The following is a 14,479-nucleotide window of genomic DNA, read 5'->3' on the forward strand; positions in this document are numbered from 1 at the left end:
GAGAAAGTGGGAGAACAAAAATTGTGTTTTTCCTGCATGTACGCCTGTGCACTATGTGTCTCTTCCTCATTCCCATAGAGGTCAGGAGAGGTCATTGGAGCTCCTGGGATTTGAGTTAGGGAAAGCTGTGAGCTGCCATGTGGGTAGTGCAAACTAAACCTGGGCCCTCTGGAAGGGTAGCCAGTGCTTTTAACTGCTGCATCTTCTCTCCAGCACCAACCATTAGAATTTTCGCCTTGTATATTTTAATCAGGAGATAAGATTACAGAGGTTAATTTATCTGTGTGCATTTAGCTAAGTGACAGAGCTGAGTATAAGTATCACCCACACAATGATTCGTTGACTGCTGTGAATTATAACACCCATTCTCTTTCTACCTCTTTGGTACCTATCATGGTGTTTATATTTTAAGTGTCCTGGGTGAAAACTGATGCCATTCCCTTAAAACTAATGACTTTCATTTTGCTCTTGCTTGACTCCTGGGAAAAGCCAAATTAGGTTAATGACCCATTAGCATCTCATCTCATAGCCCAGGCTGGCTTGGAACTCAAACTTTTTTGTTTGTTTGTTTTTCCGGAGCCGGATTTCTCTTTGTAGCCTGTCCTGAAACTAGCTCTTGTAGACCAGGCTGGCTCCAAAGTCAGAGATTCGCCTGCCTCTGCCTCCCAAGTGCTGGGGTTAAAGGCGTGTGCCACCACTGCCTGGCTGAGCTCATCAGTCTTTTGCCTTAGCCTCCCAAATATTGAGGTTACAGGCATGCTCCATGTTCCACCATACCCATCTTAAGCCTCCCTCCCCACCCACGTTGACCTGTTGGCCTGAAATTTGCTGTGTAGGCTGGTGTCAAACTGGTGGCCTCTGCCTTCTGATCACACGAATCTGTCTGTCCCATGCCCATTATGTGTGTATGAACATATGTAGAATGGACATTGGTGTTTCGCTTGCCTGTGTGTGAGTGTCAGATTGTAGACAGTTGTGAGCTGCCATGTGGGTGCTGGGGATTGAGCCATTAGCCCCTCCAATGCCTACCCATATTAATACCATTTCTAAATCTTGATACTTGCTGTTTTGGATAGTTTGATATTTTTTCTCCCTCTTGAGTTTGCTTTTACATGTTGTTGAATGAACAAAGCACATTGAAAAATAAGTCTTATGAATGAAGTACAGTATTTTCCAGGGGTAGACAGACTTTTTCCTGCCCATCAGTTTCTAAATAACTGTCAGAGACTTAAACTAGCTCTTACAGCTTAAATGAGCTCGTTTATATTAACCGACATTCTGCCATGTGTCATTACCTCTTTCATTTTGTATCTCCTGTTTCTGTGTCGCTGGCCACTCCTGACTTTGCCCTTCTTTCCGGTGTCCTTAGTCTGGTTTTCCTACTTTTTTTGGTTTGTTTTTCGAGACAGGGTTTCTCTGTGTATCTTTGGTTGACTATCCTGGAACTCAAATGTAGACCAGGCTGGCCTCAAACTCATAGAGATTGGCCTGCCTCTTCCTGAGTGCTAGGACTAAAGATGTGCACCATCACTGTCTGGCTCAGTTTCTTTAAAACCAGTCATAGCATAATTTGCACAGTGTACAGGATTTTTCCATAGCATAGACATAAGCAAAATTGAAAGAGCGTACACTACAGAATTGCGAGAGATTTAAGAGGAAGTAGAACTTCAGCATACATACATGAACAGAAAAGGAAGATAAATCTGAATGAAAATTAATTTGCCTTTAATCTAGATAATGGGATATCACATATAGTCTCAAGATATTTAAAAGGCAAGACAGAAAATGACAACCTGTTATGTGAAAGGTTTGAAATAAAGGAAGTACCTACTCCAAGGTCCATAAAACAGGGCCTCAAGTCTGCTGCCTGTGGAATTCCATAAAGCTGCCAACATCCACCCTGGACCCCCAAGGTCACAAAAAACAAAGCAGTTTGACTTGCCTTGCAGTTATGAAAACCAGTTACCCCAAACATCATTTTCTGGGCCAGCCACACACCTTGTGCACTTCACACAAACATGTGTCCCTCCTGTACCTTCATACTGAGCCCAGGATTTGGAGATATCAACCTCTAAGACCAATAAAGGTTTGTTTCATTGTTTTGAGATGTTTAAAGGAGACAATTGAAAATGAGGAAGTAACAAAATTAAGACCAATATAAAGTCATAGCACTGCTCCACCAGTATTAAGAACAAAACTACAGTATGGCACACCCATATTTAATGCAATTTAAATTGAAACAAAATAATTTGCAGCTTTCAACTTCAAGAAAAATAAGTCAGAAAATCTATTAGTAAATCTAAATCAGAAAAAAAAAAACAGTATAAAGAAGGTGAGAGATGCATGGAGTACCGAGGTATGGTTAAAACTAGGTATGAGTAAGATGTGAAGTTACCCTCTGTATGTTGTGAATGTGTTTTATTATCATTGGTTAATAAAGCTGGTTCTGCTTATGGCAGGGCAAAATAAAGCCAGGTGGGAAATCTGAACAGATAGGCAGAGTAAGGGAGATACCATGTAGCTGCCAAAAGAGACAGACACCCAGAACCTTACCCAGTAAGCCACAGCCACGGAATAATAAAAATAGGCTAATTAAAAGACATGAGCTAGTCAATAAAAAGCCTGAGCTAACAGGCCAAACAATGCTGCAATTAATATAGTTTCTGTGTGATTATCCAGGTCTGGGCGGCTGAGAGCAAACAAGCAGTCTCCCTCAAAAGACTTGTTGATCTTTATAAAATAAACTTCCTAATAATGGTGACACACAATTTGTTTTATTATCCAGTGACACAAACTATAGAGTCATCTGGGAAGTGGGAACCTCAGTCGAGGAATTCTATCCATCACATTGGCCAGTGAGCATGTTTAGGCCATTTTTTTGTTAATGATTTTTGCAGGGCCCTACCCATTGTACCCCTGGGTGACATAAAGCAGTCTGAACAAGCTAGAAAAGCAGTCTTACGTGGTCTCTGCTTCAAGCTCTTGGCTTGAGCTCTTGCCCTGGCTTTCATAGATGATGGACCAACTGTAATCATTAAGAAATAAACATTTTTCCCCTCAGGTTGTTTTTGATCATGGTGTTAATTACAGCAACAGAAAGCAAACTACAAATTCAGGGTAGCAATTTATTAAAAAGAATCTGTTTGGATGCACACCTTCCTAGGTCTGGTTGGAGGGGGCAGGGCACCCTGACTTCTCTTAGGACTGGAGAGGGAGGGGAAATGGGAGGAGGTAGAAAATTTTAATAAATTAAAAAACAAAACAAAAAGGAATCTTGGGGCCAGGTACCTAGGTTTCTCAGTGGTAGTGTGTAGCTAGCACTTTTAAGACCCTGGTTTCTTTTCTTTATAAAAGAAGAAACTATTCTTCATTATACACACCAATCCAAGTTTCCACTCCTTCCCCTCCTCCCATTCCCTCCATACACCCTCCTGTCCCATCCCCATTCAATCCTCAACAAGGGTAAGGCACATTTCTTTGGTGGAAGTTCCAAGATCCTCCCTACTCTATCTAGGGTGAGCAAGGTATCCATCCAAAGAGAGTAGGGTCCCAAAAAGCTAGTACATGTATTAGGATAAATCATGGTGCCACTGCCAGTGGCCCCTCACACTACCCCAGCAATTCAACTGTCAACCACATTCAGAGGGACTAACCAGTTCTAATGCTTGTTCCTTCCCGGTCCAGTTGGAGTTGGTGAGCTCCTATTAGCTCAGATAGACTTTCAGTGGGTGAACCCATCATGGTCTTGACCTCATTGCTCATATTCTCATTCCTCCCACTCTTCAACTGGACTTTGGGGGAGCTCAGCCTAGTCCTCCGAATCAAGATGCCCCTCAACCAAAGAATGGATAAAGAAAATGTGGCACATTTACACATTAGAGTATTACTTGGTGGTAAAAAAAACAATGACATCTTGAATTTTGCATGCAAATGGATAGAATTAGAAAACATGAGTGAGGTAACCCAGACCCAGAAAGACGAATATGGTATATATTCATATTGAGCCTATAGTTCATGATCTAGAGAAGCTAAGCAATAAGGTGACCCTAAGAAAAACACAGATTCACCTGGAAAGTTGAAACACAAGATTGCCTGACAAAACTGGGAGCATGGGATTGGGGGGGGGGGAGAAGGGAGGTTTGAAGGGGAAGAGAAGGGGAGGGGTGAGGAGAACTTGAGGGAATGGGATAGTTGAGAAGGAGGAAGGACAGAGACAAGAGCAAGGAAAGATGTCTTGATTGATGGAGCCATTATAGGGTTAGCAAGAAACCTGGCATTGGAGAAATTCCCAGAAATTTACAAGGATGACCCCAGCTAAGACCCTAAGCAATAGAGGAGATGGGGCCTGAAATTGACTTGCCCTGTGGTCATACTGATAATATCTTAAATATCACCAAAGAACCTTCATCTCAGTCCCAAGCACCAACCAATAAAAATTGAAGGTAAGCGTTACATACCCAAGAGTCCCATCTCCCTAGAGTTCACAGAAAGTTGTTAGCATCCTCCTACGGGTGCTGGGAATCAAACTTCAGTCTTCTGGGAGAACAGCAAGTGTTAACCATTTAGCCAACACTCCAGCTTCAGCTGTACTTTATTTTAAGGGACAATTCTAAGATATAAAGATTTCAGGGTTATAAATGTATTAGTATTTAGGAGGCAGGAGGATCACAAGTTGAGGTTGCCTAGGGTTGCATAGCAGTTTGTCTGAAGAAAACAATAGGAAAATTGAAACAAGGTAGGCAAATAAAAGTATATAATCTCAGCTGCAGTGGTGTTTAAAAAAATTCAGATTATTAGTATGGGTGTCTTGCCTGCATGTGTATCTGTACCACATGTGAGTCTGGGTCTCTTCTGACTGAGGCAGCAAACAGACAGTGGGTGGAGGGAATCAAATCCCAGTCCTCTGGAAGAGCAGCCAGTGTTGTTATTTTTGAATCATCTCTCTAACCCCAGAAATGATTTTGTTTCTGAGATAGTCTCATGTAACCCAGGCTGGCCTCAAAAGCTCTGTGTAGAAGAGATTGCCCTTGAACTGGCTCTCCCAGCCTGGTAATAGAGGTGCTGGTTGTAATGGTCTGTCCTGTCCCTTTAAGAGACAAGCCCTATTCCCCCCCACACCCCTCCCCACCCTTCCCTGTTCACTGAGGCAGGCAGATCTTCCTTATGCTTCCAGCCTGAGTTTTCTTTTCCATCTCTCTCCCGAAGAGGCAGCTTCTGCCTCTCTCCCTTCTCCCCACTTCTTCCCGTCTCCCCCCCCCCCTCTGCTTTTCTCCCTCTTCCCCTTTCCCCTTCCCTTCCACAACCCACTAAATAAATAACCACTTTCTCTGCTGGTGTGCCTATCCATGTCTGTCTCTCACCCACTGCGTGACTTCCTGCTTGAGGCCAGCTGCCTTCGTGGCCTGCCATGGTCTCATGCCCACTGCTGCCACTTGGGGCAACGGTACCGTTTTGTTTTGTTTTTAAACTATAACACTGGTATTTGAGGTTTCAGTCAATATACCTAACTCACCTTGATATTTCCTGGTCCTGAGGATTTTCTGTCTAGGGCCTTTTGCATGGTTGGTAAGTGCTGTACCAGTGAGCCATATTTGAGTACACTAGAAATGATATTAGAGGTCTTTATGAAGAAAAGCCATAGTGAACTCTTCAGTAGCTGAGGTGTTAGCTGGATGCAAATGAGTTGATATATGGAATCAGAAAGAATGACAGGTTTGCTCCTGTGACCAATAGTAGACATCTGGGTTATGCCAACTCTTTCCTTTTTAAATCCCCTCTCTTACCCTGATTTTTCTAGGGAATTTCTGTTATCTTTTCTGTCTGTGTTCCAGTCTGGCCTCTAACTCTTGATCTTCCTGCCTCAACCTCTTGAGTTCTGGAGTTTCAGGTGGCCATAGTGAATCTTCATTTATATGAGGGATAGATATATCTTACTAGATGTCAGGGTCAAGTGTGGCCTACTGATAAAATGTGTGGAAGAGTATTGGGGATAAGCAACCTCAGGAGAGGCATGACTGGGTATATAATAAAGATATTGGGGTCTGGGCTTTAATCATGTACTTTGTGATCAGGGAAAAAAAACCACTTAGGCTGCCAAGCCTGAAAACCTTGGTTCTATTCCCAAAGTAGTTGTCCTCTGATCTTCACATTCACATTGTGTTGGGTGCACATGTACACACACACACACACACACACACACACACACACACACACACACACACACACACACACACACACACACTTCTCAGCTCTGAATTTTTCTGCCTGTCAGGGTCATTAGAAGGAACCTTGAACTGGAAGAAAGGTCTTCCAGCTTGCCTGCATCAGCTGTGGATTCTAGTGCTCCTTTTCCGTGGGCTGGGTGGCTGGGTGGGCCGGGTGGGGGCGGTGGTCCAGACTGAAGCAGCTCTCTGCAGTGGAGTACTTGTAATTCACATGCGTCACCTCTTGGGGGTGGAGTTGCCTACTTTTACGTTTTGCTGAGGCAGAATCACCCAAGAGGCCATTTGGCTTTTTATTTTTTAAAAACAATTGTGGTTCTGGTCTTTCTTTCTCCCCTACTTCCTTCCTTCTTTCCCTCACTAATCTTTCCCCTCACCGTTCATACCCCAGGCTGGCCTAGAATTAAATATGTAGCCTAGGCTCACCTTGAACTCAGAACCTTCTGTCTCAACCTCCCAAGTGTGGGGATTAGTATGTATGCCACATGCCTGGCTTATTTTAATTTTTTGTTTTTTGGAAAAGTGTTGTGAAGCATATGTTCTGATATTCTGGTTGTCTTTTGCTTCACAAATTTGTAACTCTAGTTTAATGCAAACATTTTAGGTTGGGTGATGTAGCACATGTCTGTAATCCCACCACTAGGGAGGCCAAGGCAGGAGGCTCCCTACATGGTTAAACCCAGGGTGAACTATGTAGCAAGGCTTTGTCTTAACAAACAAACAAAAGGATACTGACTGCTCTAGTCTGCAACAGTCTAGGCATTGCTCTATAGAAACGAGAAGACAGGTATATCAAGGGTTTTATTCATTTTCATGCCTCTGGGACTATAGCTGTTAATTGCAAGTGTTTTTTGTTTGTTTGCTTTGCTTTTGACAATGCTAAGGATGAAACCTAGGGCCTTGCCATGCTAAGCAAGAATTCTACCTTGAGTTAAATCATCAGCCACCTCAAAGAGGGTACTTACTGGCCTGACAAGGTGGTCAAGTGGGTACATCTGAGTTTGATCCCTAGGGTCCACATGGTTGTAGGTGAGAACAAACTCTCACAAGTTGTCCTTTGACTTCAGTATATGCATTGTGACACCTACATTCCATACACAAACACATGAACACACACAAAATAAATGAGTGCAATACATTTTTAAAATTAAAGGGGAAAGGGTCAGTGAGATAGTTCAAGGGGTGAAAGTGCTTGCCCACAAGTCTAATAACCTGCGTTTGATTCCCAGGAGCCATGGGTGGAGGAAAAAAACAGACTCCTGATGATGCTCTCTGATCTCCACATACTTCGTGATGTGTGCATGTCTTCTTGCTCCTTCGCAAATAAATTGAAAGTGTAATTAAAAGATTAAAAAAGATCTTGCTGAAATGTAGGAGTTTTTTTTTCATATTTCAGATGCTAGATCTCTGTTAGATGTTTTGCAAATCTTGTCAGATTTTTCTGTTGGTGTCCATGCTGTCCTTTAATACACAGAAGCCTTGAGTTGGATTGCCTTTTTTCAGCCCCTAATAGTGGGTGTGTCCTTAGGGTTTGCTATTTATAAGGTTTCATCTATGGGTACAATAGTTTTGCTTCTTTCTATGTGAATGCCTGTTCTACTATTGTCTCATCTGATTGCCCAGGCTGTACTGGACAGAGCTGGTGAGAACAAATTCCTCTCTTGTCCTTGGTTGAATGGGAAAAATATTCAATATTTCACCATTATCATATTAGCTGTGGGCTTCCTTAGATGTTCTTTATCATGTTGATATCTACCCCTAGTTCATTAAGGTTTTTTTTAAAGTTTTTTTTTAAGTTTTTATTTATTAATTATGTATACAGCGTTCTGTCTGCACACCAGAAGAGGGCACCAGATCTCATTACAGATGGTTGTGAGCCACCATGTGGTTGCTGGGAATTGAACTCAGAACCTCTAGAAGAACAGTCAGTGCTCTTAACCTCTGAGCCATCTCTCCAGCCCTAAGGTTTTTTTTTTTAAATCATAAAATTCTCTCCTCTCCTCCCCTCCCCTCCCTTCCCTCTCTCTCTTGCACTTGCTCACTCTTTGCATGCGCCGCATACACGTGCATGCCAGGGATTGAGAATTTTGCATGCTACACATGTACTCTGCCGTTGACTGATCCTCAATGTTAGATTCTTTTAAAAAGTCACATTTATTTATCAAATGTGTTTGTGAGTGTACTCCTGGGTGTACCTGTGTAAACCCATGAATATGGACATTGGAGAACAACTTGAAAGAGTTGGTTCTTTCCTTCCAAAATGTGTGTCCTGGGGATCAAACAAGTTGTCATCAGATTTGATGGCAACTGCCTTTAATCTCTGAGCCATCTTGCAGTGCCAATTCCCATTTTTAAGTGGCATCAGGAATTGAACTCAAGACCTTATGTATCTAGCTAAGAAAACTTTGTCCTCTTAAGTTGAATCTCCAGCCCTCAAGTATTGAATTTATTAATTTCAAGTGTTTTCTTCATATTTATTGAGATGCTTGTACAATATTTTGGCCTTTATTATATTAATTTGGTATATCATATTGATTTTTCACATGTTGACTTATTCATTGCTGGAGTGAGTCACATTTGGTTTAGATGTATGTACAACCTTCTTGCTGGTTTTTTGTTTTTGTTTTTTTGTGTTGGTTGTTTTTTTTTTTTTCTCTGTGAAACAGTCCTGGTTGTCCTTGAACTCACAGATCGACCTGCCTCTGCCTCTCAAATGCTGGCATTAAAGGCATGCTCCCCCACCACCTGGCTCTTGCTGGTTTTTTATTGAGCCTTTTTATATCTTTATTGATAAAAGGCATTGATCTAGTACTTTTGTGATGTCTTTTATCTTTGGGCTATAACTTTTTTTTTTAAGTTTATTATTTTTCCCTTTAAGTGGGAGCTGTTTGATTCTCCCAAGAAAGAAATCAAATCATAGGGAGAATGAAGGTTACAGTACCTCTTGATAGCTGCTTTGGGTGATGTCTAATGGGTCATCAGATCAGACAACATCCTGATAGGAGAGTAAGCCCAAGAGCAGGGAAGGAACCAGGACTGTGCAAGAGATGCAGGAGAGGGAAACATTGAACTAAGGAATGCAGGTCAAAGAGAGATAACCAAGAGAACCCTCTTTCGGGAATCAGACACAGGCCCCGAGGCAAATTTTTGGGACAATCCACCAACCTGTTCTCCCACAAGGAAATCTATTCACGACCTTTGCAGAGCAACCCGAGGCAGTGTAGGGCTCCATCTCAGCTCCTTCGTATACATGGTTTTGACTCCCGAAATGGGGATGCAACTGTCACACTGGAACTTATGGGCTCTCGCCAGAGGGCACTATAGGACTATTGTTGGGGAGATGTAGCACCACTATGCAAGGGATTCTTGTTGCCTCTGGAGTCATTGACACTGATTTTGAAGGAGAAATCAAGGTTATGCTCCTAATGGAGTTTCAGAGGCTTATGCAATTAATTTTACTTCCCCTGTGCAAACCAAAAATCAAATCAAGAGAGATAAAAGAGGAAAGGCCAGATTTGCTTCATCTGATGCCTATTGGCTACAAGCCACAGGCCTACAGTGACCAGAACTCACCTTGTTTATAAATGGGAAAAGATTTTCTGGTCTTTTGGACATGGGTACAGATATTTCTGTTTTAAATGCCAGTCAATGGCCTTCTAAATGGCCCCAAAATGAAAACTATTACACAGCTACAAGGGATTGGTCAAACTCAAAATCCTAAACAAAGTAGTAACAAGGTTTACTGGGAGGATGGAGAGGGTCATGAACTTTTCAGCCATACACTCTTCCTCATTTACCTGTAAATTTATGGGGTCAAGATATTATGACCCAAATGGGAGTATATTTATGATGGAGGAAGGTCATTGGCTAATAAAGGAACTGCCTTGGCCCATTTTATTGGTTAGAGCATAGGTAGGTGGAGTAAACAGAACAGAACGCTGGGAGGAAGAGGAAGTGAGCTCAGATTCCACAGCTCTCCTCTCCAGAGCAGATGCCTCAGAGAGACGCCATGCTCCCAGCTCCCAGGCAGACGCTATGAAGCTCCGACCCAGGATGGACAGAGGCTGGAATCTTCCCGGTAAGCGCACCTAGGGGCGCTACACAGATGATTAGAAATGGGCTAAGTTAATATGTGAGAATTAGCCTAGATAGAAATGGGCCAAGCAGTGATTAAAAGAATACAATGTCCGTGTAATTATTTCGGGGCAAAAGCTAGCCGAGCAGGCAGCTGGGGTGTTGGGGACGCAGCCCCGCCGCCCCCATTACTACATATTTATATTCCCACAACACAGTTATTGCTAATCAAATGTTTCAGCAAGGATTGTTGTCCATTCAAGGTCTAGGCAACAAAAATAAGGGAAGAATCAATCCTATCATACCTAGCAAAAGGCCTCCCAGGGCAGGATTAGGGTATTTTTAGGAGAGAACACTGAGAAACCTGTACTTCATGCAGACCCAATTGTCTGGAACAGTGATGAGCCTGTACAGGTAAACCAGTGGCCTCTAACAGAAGAAGAATTACAAACTGCCCAGCAGTTAGTGCAGGAACAGCTGGATAATGGTCACATTACATGCTCCAATTCCCCCTGGAATTCTTCTATTTTTGTAATTAAAAAGAAATCAGTAAAGTGGAGATTAATTCAAGACCTAAGAGAGGTTAATGGGACCATGCAACCAATGGGAGCATTACCTGGGCTACCTTCTCCTATAGCTATACCAAAAGACACCCATAAAATTAGTTTAGACTCAAAAGTTTTTTTTTTAATACCATCCCTTTGGCACCATAAGATTGTCAAAGATTTGCATTTAGTATTCCTTCAGTTAATTTCAGAGAACCAATGAAAAAATATCAATGGAGCATCTTACCTCAGGGTATAGCAAACAGTGCTATATTGTACCAGAAATTTGTAGTTCAGGCTATACAAAATGTTAGAGATCTATTTCCACAGGTTTATATTGTACATTATATGGGTAATATCCTGCTTGCCCATAGAGATGAATTTTACTTGAGACATATGGACTGCTACAACAGAGCCTTAGCCATGCAGGATTAGTTATTGCTCCAGAGAAAGTACAGAGGCACCGACCTTTCCAGTATTTAAGCATCCTAAAGAAATTAAGCCTCAAAGATTAGAAATTAGGAGGGATGGTTTTAAGACCCTGAATGATTTTTAAAAGTTGTTGGGAAACATCCAATGGCTGAGACCTTATTTAAAATATTCTATGGGAGACTTGAACCACTAAGTGAAATTCTTAAAGGGAGTAGTTGTCTGAATTCCACTAGACAGCTTACAGAAGCTGCCAGACAGGTACTCATGCAGGTAGAGTATGCTCTACAGAAACAGCAAGTACATTATATTAATTATGACTAACCTTGGCAAGCATGTAAATTACCTACAACACTTAACTCCTACAGCAGTTTTATGGCAAATGGTCTGCTTTTATGGCTGCACCTTCCCATTTTGCCAGTTAAGGTATTAAACCCTTATTTTGAAACAGTAACTTGCTTAGCACAGAAGAGCAGGATCTAGGAGGTATTTTGGCAGAGAGCCTGCTATGGTCAATGTCCAGTATACTAAACAACAAATTGATTGGTTATTTCAAAATAGTGATTCCTGTGCAATTGTGTTTGCTCAATTTGAAGGCCAGATTAAAAGTCTTTTTCTAGCTGATCCAATGCTGCAATTCACACAATTACATTCCTTTATGTTTCCTAAAGTTGTAGCAGAAGATCATTTAAAGGATGCTATGTTAATTTTTACAGACGGTTCTTCCAATGGAAGAGCTGTATATGTGGTTAATGGTGAAGGACATGTAGTACAAAAAGAACTGGCCTCAGCTCAAATAGTTGAGCTGTGAGCTATTGCTATACTGTTTCAACTTTTGGCAAATAAGGTATTTAATCTATATACTGACAGCTAATATATATTTAATATTCTTAAAGTTTTAGAAACCATTTCATGTATTGGGACTAGCAATAAGCAAGTTAAGATGTTGTTCCAGCAAATTCTAAATGCTATACAACAAACAAGGTTGCCAGGATTTGTATATCAGGCATATCAGAGCCCTTTCAAATCTTCCTGGTCCGGTAGCTGAAGGTAATGCTTTAGCTGATAAACTTGCAAAGATAATACCTTTATCTCAGGTTGAACTTGCTCAGCAATCACATGCTCTACATGATCAAAATAGTATAAGTTTAAGAAAACAATTTAGATTAACAAGAGAAGCTGTTAGCCAAATTGTTAAGCAATGTGATATTAGCTCACAGTATTTACCTGTACCTCACCTGAGGATAAATATCAGAGGACTACTTTTTAATCATTTGTGGCAAATGGATGTTACTCACATTTTCAGAGTATGGAAAATTAAGAAATGTGCATGTGACAATAAATAAATATATTCAGGATTCTTGATGGCCACTGCACAAACTGGAGAAGCCACTAAGCATGTAATAACTCATTGCTTAAAATGCTTCTCATGTATGGGGACCCCAAAAATCACAAAAGCGGATAACGGGTCCAGATATGTTGGTAAAGCATTTTAGCCATTTTGTTCCCAATGGAATACTGAACATAAAACAGGTATTCCTTATAATCTGCAAGGACAAGGAATTGTGGAGCATGCCCATGGCTCCTTGAAAACACAACGTCAAAGGATAAAAACAGAAGAATTAAGAATCACCACATAATGCCTTAAGCCATGCACTTTTGCTAAATATCTTGAATATGAATGTCCACTAGCAATCTGTCACAGATAGATTTTGGCATGATGGCACCAAAGCGACCTTTGCTAAGGCAAAGTGAAAAAACCTTTGCACTGGATTATGGAAAAGACCCGACCCCATATTAATTTGGGGTCGAGGATATGTTTGTGCTTTTCTCACAGGAAGAAAATAAAGCTGGATGAGATGACTGCATATAAAGCAGAGGAGTACCAGCCCTGATGACATTGCAGCTGCTGCTGACTCCATAGGAGAAATGGAAAGAGGTTCCTGAACCTGTGATCCTGACCTCCTCATACCACCATGCTGCAGGCCAAGGAGATAGGTACCTAAACCACAATATCGTGATTCACAACATCATGCTGCAGTCTGACAAGGGAAAGAAGATTGTGGTGACAACTGTTGATTCCTAGTTTTTTGATAGACTTGCTGCACAGACTTTCAGATCTAGTGAGTCCCTTTTACTTTGGAGCCAGACCAGAAACACAGACTGAACATTTGACTGTTTTATACTTTCAGACACAGAACTCAGATTGGCAGTGAGTTATGCAGTCTGCTGTTGAAATGTTGAGAGAACTTGAGAATTGAGACCTCAGTTTTCCCCTTAGGGAAAAAAGACTCATTACCAACAGTGATCGAAGCCCCTCTTCTGATATGAGGAGGGTAGCCTAAGGGTTTTTGCTGCTGCTCAGAGACTGGGACAATTGCTTAAAAGCAGCATTGCATTTGGACTCTCACTCATTACAAAAAACATTTTCCTGTCTTTGGGTTAGAATGAATTTAAGAGAATTGTGATTTGACAAATTGAGTTACGGTTTTAACCTGCTAATGCTTTAGTTCACTATAAGATGTTGATGATTAGAAACAGTTTAGAACTTGTCTAGGAAAAGTTTGACATTGCCAATGAATTCTTGAATTTGACATGTTTGATAAGACAAATTTAGGTTTTGATACAGCTGAATACTGTTAAGAAACCCTCCAGAGCAATTCAAAGTGGTCCTTCCCCACCCTGGTGCTCCTCCTCTCCTTTAATTAGGAGACACTACAGCCATAGAAGTGTGTATAGCACTAAGTATTGGCTGCTTGCTTACCATTAGCTAATCGCTGATGAACTCTCTTGACAAAAGCTTGGCTCAGAGATACAGAGCACAGAGGTAATTTCTCACATAACCCTTTGATTACAGAGGTTGGCAGTTAGTGACAGGTTTGAGCCTTCCCCTCCCCGCAGGTGCCGAAGACGTGGACTTGCATAGTTGGAATGCATATTCTGAGGACAGGTAATTCTGAGAAATGAGAAAGTGTTCACCTAAGGCAGATGAAATAATCTGTCCTATTGCAGAAGCACAGGCTTTTTAAAAAGTTAATAAAATGGGAGGAATTGTGGAGGCCCAAAAATGTGATCCTATTTCCACCTGGACCAAAGGTCAGAGAGTTGGAACTCACCTTTATTCCTTCAAGGTTATTGTATTTCTACCTCAAAGGTCCCACCTAGATTTAGATCAGAGAGTTCTGCACTCCCACCACACTCAAACAGTGA

Source organism: Microtus pennsylvanicus, chromosome 3 (genome assembly GCF_037038515.1).
Source record: "Microtus pennsylvanicus isolate mMicPen1 chromosome 3, mMicPen1.hap1, whole genome shotgun sequence".
Classification (NCBI taxonomy): domain Eukaryota; kingdom Metazoa; phylum Chordata; class Mammalia; order Rodentia; family Cricetidae; genus Microtus; species Microtus pennsylvanicus.